At 32.8% G+C, this 11,481-nt stretch overlaps 2 pseudogenes; both read left to right on the forward strand.

The window, feature by feature from the left end:
• The first annotated feature begins 393 nt into the window (after positions 1-393).
• LOC149529154 (isoleucine--tRNA ligase, chloroplastic/mitochondrial pseudogene) lies at positions 394-4,211 on the forward strand (annotated as a pseudogene).
• A 3,341-nt stretch (positions 4,212-7,552) lies between these two features.
• On the forward strand, positions 7,553-10,361 carry LOC149529155 (isoleucine--tRNA ligase, chloroplastic/mitochondrial pseudogene; annotated as a pseudogene).
• Positions 10,362-11,481: the final 1,120 nt, after the last annotated feature.

The following is an 11,481-nucleotide window of genomic DNA, read 5'->3' on the forward strand; positions in this document are numbered from 1 at the left end:
TTCGAAAATATTGGCCAAAATTTTGACCCAAATTTGACCAACCATTTGGTCATAATATTTTTGGTCAAAATTTCAACCAAAATCTAGTTGGTCAAAATTTGGTCAAAATTTCAACCAGCCCATTGGTCAAAAAGTTTGTGGTGCCATGGTGCAATTTGCACCCACGCGTTTGACCATCATTGGTCAAAAACTCCCAGGCATTGGTGGAAATTTCCACCAATGCCTAGGTCCAATTTTTTTTTGACTGACATGAAATATAAGCTTCTAATATTATATCCTATAGATGACAATGACAAGTTTACTAAAGAAACTGGGTAGCTTGCTAGTTTGGATACCTTGGGTGATGGAAATGCGGCAATTGTCAAGATCTTAGATGAACACTCATGTCTTATCATGGAAGAAGTGTACAAAATGCACTATGTGCCTAGTTTTTATTGCCATGGGCTGCCCATTGAGCTCAAAGTTATATAGTCCATAGACCAAGAGGCAAGGAAAGAGCTCACTCTTATTACATACAAGATCTGTGATAGAAATATTGATAAAGATAATTACAATCTTACCTTTCTTGGTGCTGATGTATGGATCTATAGATTTATTCTTCAATGGCAATTGTTGATAATTTGTATTATGAACCTGTAGGTTAAATCAATCTCAAGACTACAATATATGTTTGTACTTGATATATTGCATTGTCTCCAAGTTAGTGTGTATGTGTATGTGCATGCATGTGTGTATGTATGTATATGTGCATACATGCTTATGTACATATGTATACCATGCATAAATGTGCCCTATAACATAGATACATGTATGCATGCACATATGTATAACATATTTGCATGCATATGTATGTGCATGTGTGTATGTATGTATTCTACAACTTTTACCAACATACTATTTGCCTGTACCAAAATGGGAGCTTTGGAATATGATACATGCATTCATTAAATCATAAAGGAATTATGTCAAATGTTGTATTTGCAATTTCCCTGGTAGGCACACTTACAAAATTGGAGCATAGACAAGGCATATGATAGCTTGACAGAATGCCTAAAAGAATTCTGGTCATGGCTTGCAAAGATTATAGTAAATGCACAAAATAGATTCATTGAGGGCATATGTGTTTTAGTTACAATTTCCCTTGTAGACAAGCATGCAAAATGTGGAGCATAGACAAGGTATGTGAACTATTTTATAGAAATCTTGAATAAATTGTGGTCTCATGGTAAGCCATGATTGAATAATATGAACAACATGGATTTGTTGAACATATAGACAGATGCATGCATACTTTTATATTTGAGAAAATTCAGCTAGTAGGTGTAATGAATTTTCAACCCTTGCTAGCATTCTACATGCCTATGCCAAAATGGAAATTTTGGAAAAGGGCATGGACATCCCTCAAAGCATACACAAGGTATGTCATCTTTTTGATTTGATGCCTCAAAGAAATGCTATTATTTCTTACAATAATTTTCAGGATATGCATAAATTAGATTTGACAAAAAGCCTCTAGACACATTCAAAGGAAAATTCCACAACCTTTACCAGCATACTACCTGCATATGCCAAAGTGGAAGCTTTGGAATAGGTTTTAGATATCCATCAAAGTACAAGAATAAATGAATTTTGTGATGTTGTAGTTGGAACATCTCTACTAGAAAAAACTACAAACTATGGAAGCATAGACAAGGTGTGTTAATTATTTGAGGTACACATATCAAATTGAGGCCAAATTGGAGATGAAAAATTATTTAATTTTCACCCTTACAATTACACACATGCACGTTCATTTGGACATATATGTGAATCTCTTTGTAAGGGAAAATAAAACACTCACATAAAATAAAAATATCTAGGTTAATGAAATAAATAAATCATAAAATAAAAATATAGCGGGTAAAAAATTAATTAAAGCATTTAATAAACAACTTAGCTAGATATATTAGAAGTTTTTCAATGTGATTAATTTTTCACTATAGCTTATCTCGTCTAGATTAGATTTCGAGATCCACTTAGCTTTTTATTGCATCATGCTACATGGTATTAGTTAGGCTTGGCTTTGCTACCCTACTGAGATCTATTGAGATTCATGTTCTTGTAACATTGTTAAATATTCTCAATTCTATTGAAATGTCAAAACAAAGTAAATGTATATTGTTCAATATGCCTCTTTTTTTGAAGAGTTAGCTTCTCTTGATGCCCATACCCATAATGTTCTAGATGTCTGGGTTTAGCATATAAGCCCTGGGGAAATCTCTCAAACATATCAATGTAATTTTTTTTTGAGATTTGTATTATTGTAGTCACAACATCACTCTGCACAAAGCATATATATTTATATAGAAGGACTTGCATAAAAAAACATGGCATCTCTATTGCTAGCAGAAACAAAATATCACAATCCTTCTTGCTAATGTCACTAGGCTCAACCATGTTTTTAGTATGTGATTCATGTTGGAAATATTGTTGTCGTTGGTGTCAAGAGGAATTTGTTGTCTAATATTGTTGGCAATAATTGTCTTGATGTGAAATGTGCATGAACACAATCAATAACGACCACTAATCACAGTCCAAAGGCCAATCCAAATCAGCTTTAGATCTCCTCACTCAAAGCAAGTTTAGTTATGCCATATTGGCATTTGATTTATGCAAGATAAAGTCTATGATGATGGCCAACTCACCTTCAAAGAGGCACTTTCTTCTAGAGATATCTTTGTAATATAATGCTATGTTGCTTATGCTAGCTGACTCTTAAAGTGGTGAAACATGTTTCACAAAGAGTCTGACTTCACTATCATTTATCAAGACAAAGACATGTTATAGCCCAAGAAATAGAGATGATTGTTAGTAATTATGTGATTATAAACTACATTAATAAAATGTGATAAAAAGAAGAAGACAACTACTAATTAAGATCATTAAAGGACACAATGAGTTGAGGATACAAGGCAACTATTTATATGTTGAGAAATGTAAATGATATAAATGGGCTGACTTTTCCTTGACAAAGGCCACAATAAAGATTATATTTGATGGTGGCAGGGACATCAAATGGAATAGTGAATTTAACAATATTATAACTTTAAAACAAAATGAACTAAACATGTAGATGAATATTATAATGACACCAAGCTAAGGAGGCTATATTTATCGCAAAGTTGGCATCCCATTGGCATATAAATTAAATACTTTGACATGAACATATTAGATGCAAACTTGACCCCTTATATATTCTATACTCATCGATATATTCAATTGAATTTAATTAATTAAATAACTCATAAACTCCATAAAATGGCAATATTAAACTAAAAATTGAGTTGCTCAATTTGCTGAGAAAATTGTTGATGCTCAAAGGAAATCATTTAGGAGATATGGAATATGGGGAGAGTGGGACAATCCCTATCTAACACTTGCTCTAGAATATGAAGCTTCACAGATTGAAGTATTTGGGTAAATGTTTTTGTAGGGCCACATTTATAGAGACTGAAAATTGATTCATTGGAGTCCCTCATTTGGGATGGCTTTGGCTAAGGCTGAATTGGAGTATCTAGAGTGACACATATCAAGAAGTGTCTACGCTATTTTCAAAGTGGTTGGTTAATGTAGCAAACTCAACTCCTATTTTTCTCAAAGGACTTCTACCCAGTTTGGGTTTGGCTATCTAGACTACAACCCCATGGAGAATTCCTAGAAATGTTACTGTTGTAGTCAATGGTTAGCTTCTTTACGTACTGATCTAGGTAAGAAAAAAATCATCTATAGATACTACTATAGAAGGTGTCAAAAAGCCTATTTTTGAAAGTAACCAACATATTATTGTTGCAGAAAATTTAGTTAGTACTCTACAATTAAAGTGGGGGTTTGAGCTTGATGTGTTGGGAACATTTTATGGTTCAGATCTTGAACATTGCAGTTATATCCATCCTTTAGAAAATAGGAAATTCCTTGTTGTTGTGGCTGGAGATTAAATAATGATGGAATCTAGAATAGGACTAGTTCATATTGCCCCAGGCCATAGTCAAGAAGATTTTTTGATTGGCATGAAATATAAGATTCTAGTACTATCTCCTATAGATGAGAATGCCAAGTTTACTGAAGAAACTAGGTAGTTTGTTGGTTTGGATGTCTTGGCTGATGGAAATATGGAAATTGTCAAGAGCTTAGATGAGCATTCATGTCTTATCATGGAAGAAGTGTACAAATAATAAAGTGACTCTTATTTGTCAACTATGAAATATAATATAAAGTTTCCTTAAATGAGTAATATGATACAATTTTATTATTATTTTATTTTCCTTAATTTGACAGCTGAGTTTTTCCCTATTTTTTTTTATTAAGGTGAAGACCTTCCTTACACAAAGATGTTGGGTACAGTTTTAGTTGCGACTGTAGCAGCAGTATGTGCACATTTCCTTCTTAAATATAGACTTTGACATTCACATTTTCCCATTGTGCACTTTATGAAATTGTGGTTCATAGTTTCCTTGATTAATAGATCTATCCTAAACATATATTTGGTACTAATTGCAAGAGATCAGAAGGGAATTAAATCATTTTTAGTTTTTGTAAAGAATCATATAACAACAAGTTGATATTTTTATTATTATCTATGAACCAATACTGATTTATAGAATATTATATCTAAATGCCATAAGGAAAAAGGGGCCAATAGATGGTCTAGAGTGTATTGTGCAGAAATAGTATCAGTTTAAAATAGTGAAATCAGAATTACATATATGCTTAGTTATTTTTGATCCATTTGTAGTATATATGTAGCCTATTCCTTAATGACACACTAAAGCCCCTTAGGAGGATAGATAGGTTTATAAGGAGTAATGGGTGTAAATCCTTACAAGTTAGGTGTTGTGGAAACCTTGAGGAAGCTTGTTTGTAGATGGTCTTGGAATGCCCTATGACAAGTATTCTCTGTCTTGATGTTTAGAAGAGGAGTGAATCAGGGCTTAAGTATGTTAATTGTCAAATGTATTATGAATCATTCACTATTTCTTAGTTTAATCCAATTTAAATGCATAGTGTTGAATGTTCATCATTGAAAATTCATAGCCTCCTAGTAGTGGACATCACAATTGGTATGTTAGTGTTTATCTTTCCATCCCATGAAAGGTAACCTAATGCAATTTAACCAAAGGGCCCAAAGTAGCTTAGAAAGGGAAAGAAGAAAACTGACACAAAATTCTAACCCTTCTCAAAACAATAACATGTGTGAAACAAGGGAAAATGATTTAAGAACATTCATAGAGATGACAACCAAAGGATTAATGGACCAAAATGAAAGAAAAACCCAAGTACAAACCCAAGAACATCTACATGCCTTACAAAGAATCTATAATTTACATAATGTTTTAAAGATTAATTCCTCAAATAGGAGAGACATAAGTTCAAATCATTCAAAAAATAATAATGAATCCTCCACATTTAGGGTACCAAAACCCTCTTTCCTACCTAGAGATGATATACAATCGAGGAAGAAGAAATAATCCACTCACCACCAACACTGAGGAAATGGTTGTAGCCTACACCAATTTAGACCCTATGGTGAGGGAAATTATATCATTTAGAGATTTTTGTTAAGAGACATGAAGCACCTTGAAAAGATAGGAGCCATCCAAGTAAGGAATTGAGGAAAATTAAATAAAATAAGTCATCCAAACTTCTATGGGTCTGATAAAATTTTCCACGGGCTACCCTTTGAGCTCAAAGTTCTACAGTCCATAGACTAAGAGACAAGGAAAGAGCTCATTGTTATTGCATATAGGATCTTTGATAGAAATACTGATAAAGATAATTATAATCTTACCTTTCTTGGTGCTAATGTATGGATCTTTAGATTTATTCTTCAATGGAAATCGCTAATAATTTGTATTCTGAGCCTGCATGTTAAATCGATCTTGGGACTGCAATATATGTTTATACTTGATATGTTGCATTGTCTCCAAATTCGGTGAGCATATATAATACATGGAAGAGTCATGTCCCCCCATAGGGGTATGAATCTACATGGCCAAAGGCCACATAGGATCATGACCCTATGGGGTCATGATCATATTGCAAGCTTTGTTTAGTTAATAGATAATAACACTAATATATATTGGGTGTTTACACAAAGCAATAAGCCTAATACTTATCTTACAATGTTAAGATTCTGAGATAACATCCTTAGAATGGATAGCTCATGAAGGGTAGTAGCAATAATTCCATCTTCATCATGCTCAAGCTTATCTTTCTTAATCACCACAATCAGAGCAATAATTTGATAGTCACCTCAAATTGCAATAAGAGCAATAGTTTGATAGTCACCTCAACTACAGACTTCAACATCAAAATCCAAAAGTTATTTATAAATAAGAAGAAAATATGTGAACTTACAACATCTAGAAAGCATATACCTGAGAAAAATATTTGTGATGACATTGTAGTCAACAGGACAACCCTCCTCCATTTGAGACATTATCAGTACAAAATTAACAGTTCCTTAGAAATAATTTTCAACAAATAAGACCTCTTTCTTTAAAACATATTTAGATTCACTATCAAAAATATATTTTTATAAATTGATAACACATGGGGATTAGGAGTGCAAAATTATCTGAAGGAGAAACAATTAATCTAGAGTGTACCCAATGTACAAAATTCATGAGTGCCCTATATTATGCCTCATTCACAATCTGTAAAGCTATAAGCATTAAACACAACAAAGAGAATGTTGAAGTAAAAGAAACAAATGCTTCCAAGAAAAATATATTTTTCCAATTAGTTTAAACATAAACAAGCCCTATCTTCCATCATAAATGACAAATGAACAAATCCAAGGCATACCTATTTAGAGTAAATAAGTATTTTATCAAACTCCCTTCTCTCAGCAAAAGCTGCTACAACTTTGGGGTTAGCCCTTGCTTTTGCGATTACTTGGTATGTTAGTTTGAGCTTCACTTGGTTTCAAGAATACTATAATATTCTCTACTTAACAAGGCCAACCATGTGAAGGTGGAAGCTCATTTGGCCTCACCCCCTCCCCTTAACATCAATCTAAATTCCCCATTAACATCTAATTACATACTTCATTCATTTCATTCATCCATTTATGAACTATAACATTCAATCAATACAATCACATAACATTCATTAATATGATATAAAATTCATTAATACACAATAGTAATCAAGACTTTATATTATATTATCAAAAGATTTTACAAAAGTTTTTCCCTATTTAATTGTAGGCATCGGGGGAAAGAGAATAGGGAAAAGAAAACCCCTGGTGTAGGCTGGGATTAGAGTCCTATATACATCACAGATGCCCTTTATAAGGGTCTTTAAGAAGGCATACCTCCTTTTATACAAGGGGAGAGTTTATGATAGAAGAACCTCCAAAAAAAATACAAGGTTAGATCAAAATCTGTCTCAGCTAGATTCCCTTCCCAACATATTGGGGATTACAAATAACAATTAAGAGGGTTACAAATATTAATGTTGGAGGAAATTGGAGTGACAAAATAATGAGGAGATCTCTAGTCTAGTTAAAGAAATGGTGGACACTGGAGGTAAATGTTGCAATCCTTGAATAACCTGTAATAAAAAAACAATATTCCATGGCAATGAAAAGAAAAGAGGTAAGGGGTTAATAGGTCTTACCCTCCTAAAAAAAATACCTATTTTCAAAATAGGAATCCATAAAACTATTTAGCACCTTACACTTCTAGCTTTGGTCACAAATAGAAATATACATATACAGAGGAGAGTGTATGAATGATTCAAATCTACATATGTATACATATACAGGTATATATACTTATGGGAGATAGTTTGTATATATATATATATTACATACATACATACACACACACACACACACACACACACACACACACACACACACACACACACACACACACACACACACACACACACACACACACACACACACACACACACACACACATGAGATTAACTTGCACCAATGATTAATAGCGATTAACTTGCACCACAGACTGACAATCTTTGTCTTTGTTGTGGGCTATGGACTAGGAAATTATTCATTTCGATAGAAGGTTTGTATGATGGTAGTAGTGCATAAAATATCTCAACGTAAAATTGATATGAGTTGCTTGAGCTCAAAGTTCTGTAGTCCATAGACCAAGAGGCAAGGAAAGAGCTAACTATTATTGCATATAGGATCTCTGTTAGAAATACTGATAAAGATAATTACAATCTTACCTTTCTTGGTGCTGATGTATGGATCTTAAGATTTATTCTTCAATGGAAATTGCTGATAATGTGTATTCTGAATGTTTAGGTTAAATCAATCTTGGGATTGCAATATATGTTTGTACATGATATGTTGTGTTGTCTCCAAGTTTGGTGAGCATATATAATACATTGAAGAGTCATGTCCCCCCATAGGGGCATGACTCTACATGACCAAAGGCCATGTAGGGTCATGACCCTATGGGTTCATGATCATAGCACAAGCTTTATTTAGTTAATAGATAACAACACCAATATATATCGGGTGTTTAGACAAAGCAATAAGCCCAATACTTATAGAAAGTAATAGAAAACATTGTATAACCATTCAATATACACAATGATCATCATCAGACTTTGTTTGAGATAATGTACTACCCAATTCAACATCGGATACTTACACAATAAGACATAGCAAGATTAGTGATTAAGAATGTGATCCTTGATCAATATATTAGCAAGTGTCATTTAGCCAACTAGATATGAATCAGAGGCAAACATAAAAATTAGATACATATATACATATATATATATATATATATATATATATATATATATATATATATATATATATATATATATATATATATATATATATATATATATATATATATATATATATATATATATATATATATATATATATATATATATATATATATATATATATGTATGTATGTATGTATGTATATGTATGCATATGATTATATGCATATGTATATATATGCACATAGGTATGTATAATGTGATAATTAATTTGATAGATGCTAAACTTCAACAATCACACCATTGAAACTAAGAAAGAAAGCTGCTCAATTTTCCAAGAAAATTGTTGATGCTCAAAGGAAATCATTTAGGATAGGCACCATACATAGAGGGTGGTTTCAAAGCTCCCTGTTAACTAGCATAGCCACTAGAGGACATGCACCATACAAGAGCATTCTAAGTCATGGGTTTGTCTTGGATGAGAGGGTTCTGAAAATAAGTAAATCACTAGGAAATGTGATAGATCTACAAGTTGTAATTGAAAGTGGTAAGAATCAAAAGGAGGCTCCTAGGTACAAAGCTAATGTCCTAAGACTTTGGGTTTTAAGTGTGGATTATTCTAGTGATGTAATGATTGCTCCACAAATTGTCAACAAATGTTTGATATATATAGAAAATTGCGTGGAACATTGATGTATTTTCTTTCAAATCTTAATGATTAGAAGCTAGAAAACTCTATTATTTACAAGGATCTTCCAATGATTGATAAGTATGCACTATGCCAACTAGCCAATGTTATCAACAACAACAAACAAAGCTACGGGAGTTATCAGTTCTATAAGATTCCCCAAACTATTCAACATTTTGCAAGTGTAGACTTATCAAAAGTTTACTTTGATGTTGCCAAAGATTGACTTTATGTTGGTGGTAGAAACAACCAAACAAGGAGGGGTTGTCAAACTGTTCATGCAACTCATCTACTTTTCATTCCGTGGGCTATAGCTCCAATTCTACCTCACATGGCCAAGGATGCATGGTAGCATATGCCATTTACACATTTCAAGGAAGATGGATCTGAAATAGAGTTTGTTTTTGAAGTACAATGGCCAATGATTAATGATGAATGGCTAATGCTAACGAATCCTAATGTTGAGTACTAGGAGGAGGTCCTTGAGATGAGAAAAAAAGTAAACAAAGTCTTGGAGATGGCCAGAGGTGCAAAGATGATAGGTGCAAGTTTAGATGCTAAGGTTTATTTATGTAGCTCTAATGTAAACCTACTTTGAAGATTCCATGAGATGTCTATGCTAGGTGATGATGTGGACACGTTACATAGGATTTTTATAACTTCTTAGGTTGAAGTTGTAGCTTCAATGGAACACACATCTAGTACTAGTGTAGCTTATATTGGAATCTATTCTTCACTAGGAGTAGGTGAATTGTGGATTGGGGTATCTCATGCAAATGGTGCCAAATGCAAAAGATGTTGGATCTACTCTCAAGTAGTTGGCTCATTTGTGGATCATCCTACACTTTGTGAGCGATGCTACAAAGTGATCTCAAATATTGATTTAGAAAGTCCTAAAGTAGCTATGGTAGCCTAACAGTAATTTTATCATCTCAATCATTCATCTTCTAAAAATCTAAATCTTGCAACCATAGGGTTCAGTTTTAATAGCTCTATTTTCATTTTTAGATTGCTAAATTTTTATAACATTCATTTTTCTACACAATCTACAACACTTTGCAATCCTCATGTGCTGATCTTGTAGTCTTTTGGTCTTTTTTCTTCTTTAGAAAGGTCTGAAAGACTCCACTCTATCGTTGACCGAGTGGATTCAGATTGATTGGGTTTCTTGATATAGAGAATCCAGAGGGAGGAGCTCAAATTCACCACTTTTGGCTGATATCAGAGTTGAGAAAACTAAAACTTTTTAGGTAGTCATCAAGATTTATAATTAGATTTCATGTTTTACAGAGTTGAGATGTTTGTATTTGTAGGGGTTGGATTTGGGTTTAAGTGTTGATTAGATATGAGCCTGAATTTTGGGTTAGTGGAATTGGTTTTGATATGAATTTGTACGATAAAAAACATGGGCATGGAATTATGTAGAAGAAAGATTAAAACTTGTAGAATTTTGTGTTTGGAAATTGATTTTAGTTTTTCATCTTCAGGCCACATGGTTGTGTTTCTTTCAAGCATCTGGTGCTTGTGAGTAGCTAGTTTTTGTATAACACATGTACCAAGGTCTTTATGTTGGTTTGGAAGAGGCTTGTCCTTCTAGGGACTACTTTAGAACTATAAGCTTAGTATGCAATCAAGCTCTATTTTCTTGATGTACCACTCTTTTGTCTTTCTAAAAAGATTGTAGTAGTTTCTTTCCTCTCCCAAGAAGAAAACATATAACAAAGTGTAGAGTTTGCTATTGCTATATATATGTATTATGTTATATCATCCTAGTGTGTCTGGTTGTCTACTAGTATGTAAGCTACCTAACTCTTTTAGTAGAGTTGGGTGTAGGCACCACCAAACATAGTAGACCCTAATATGACATTTTTACTATCCATGATAACTTTAGTTGGTAATCTATTTAGATAATTCTTTAGAATATTGAGGATTTTGGATTATATTTCATGATATTTAGAATATATTTCAATATATTTTGGATTATATTTCATGATACTTTTGATATCTTGAATTATATTTCAAGATATTCTGTATCA

Source organism: Cupressus sempervirens, chromosome 11 (assembly GCF_028749045.1).
Source record: "Cupressus sempervirens isolate cs-2001-9-10 chromosome 11, ASM2874904v1, whole genome shotgun sequence".
NCBI lineage: Eukaryota > Viridiplantae > Streptophyta > Pinopsida > Cupressales > Cupressaceae > Cupressus > Cupressus sempervirens.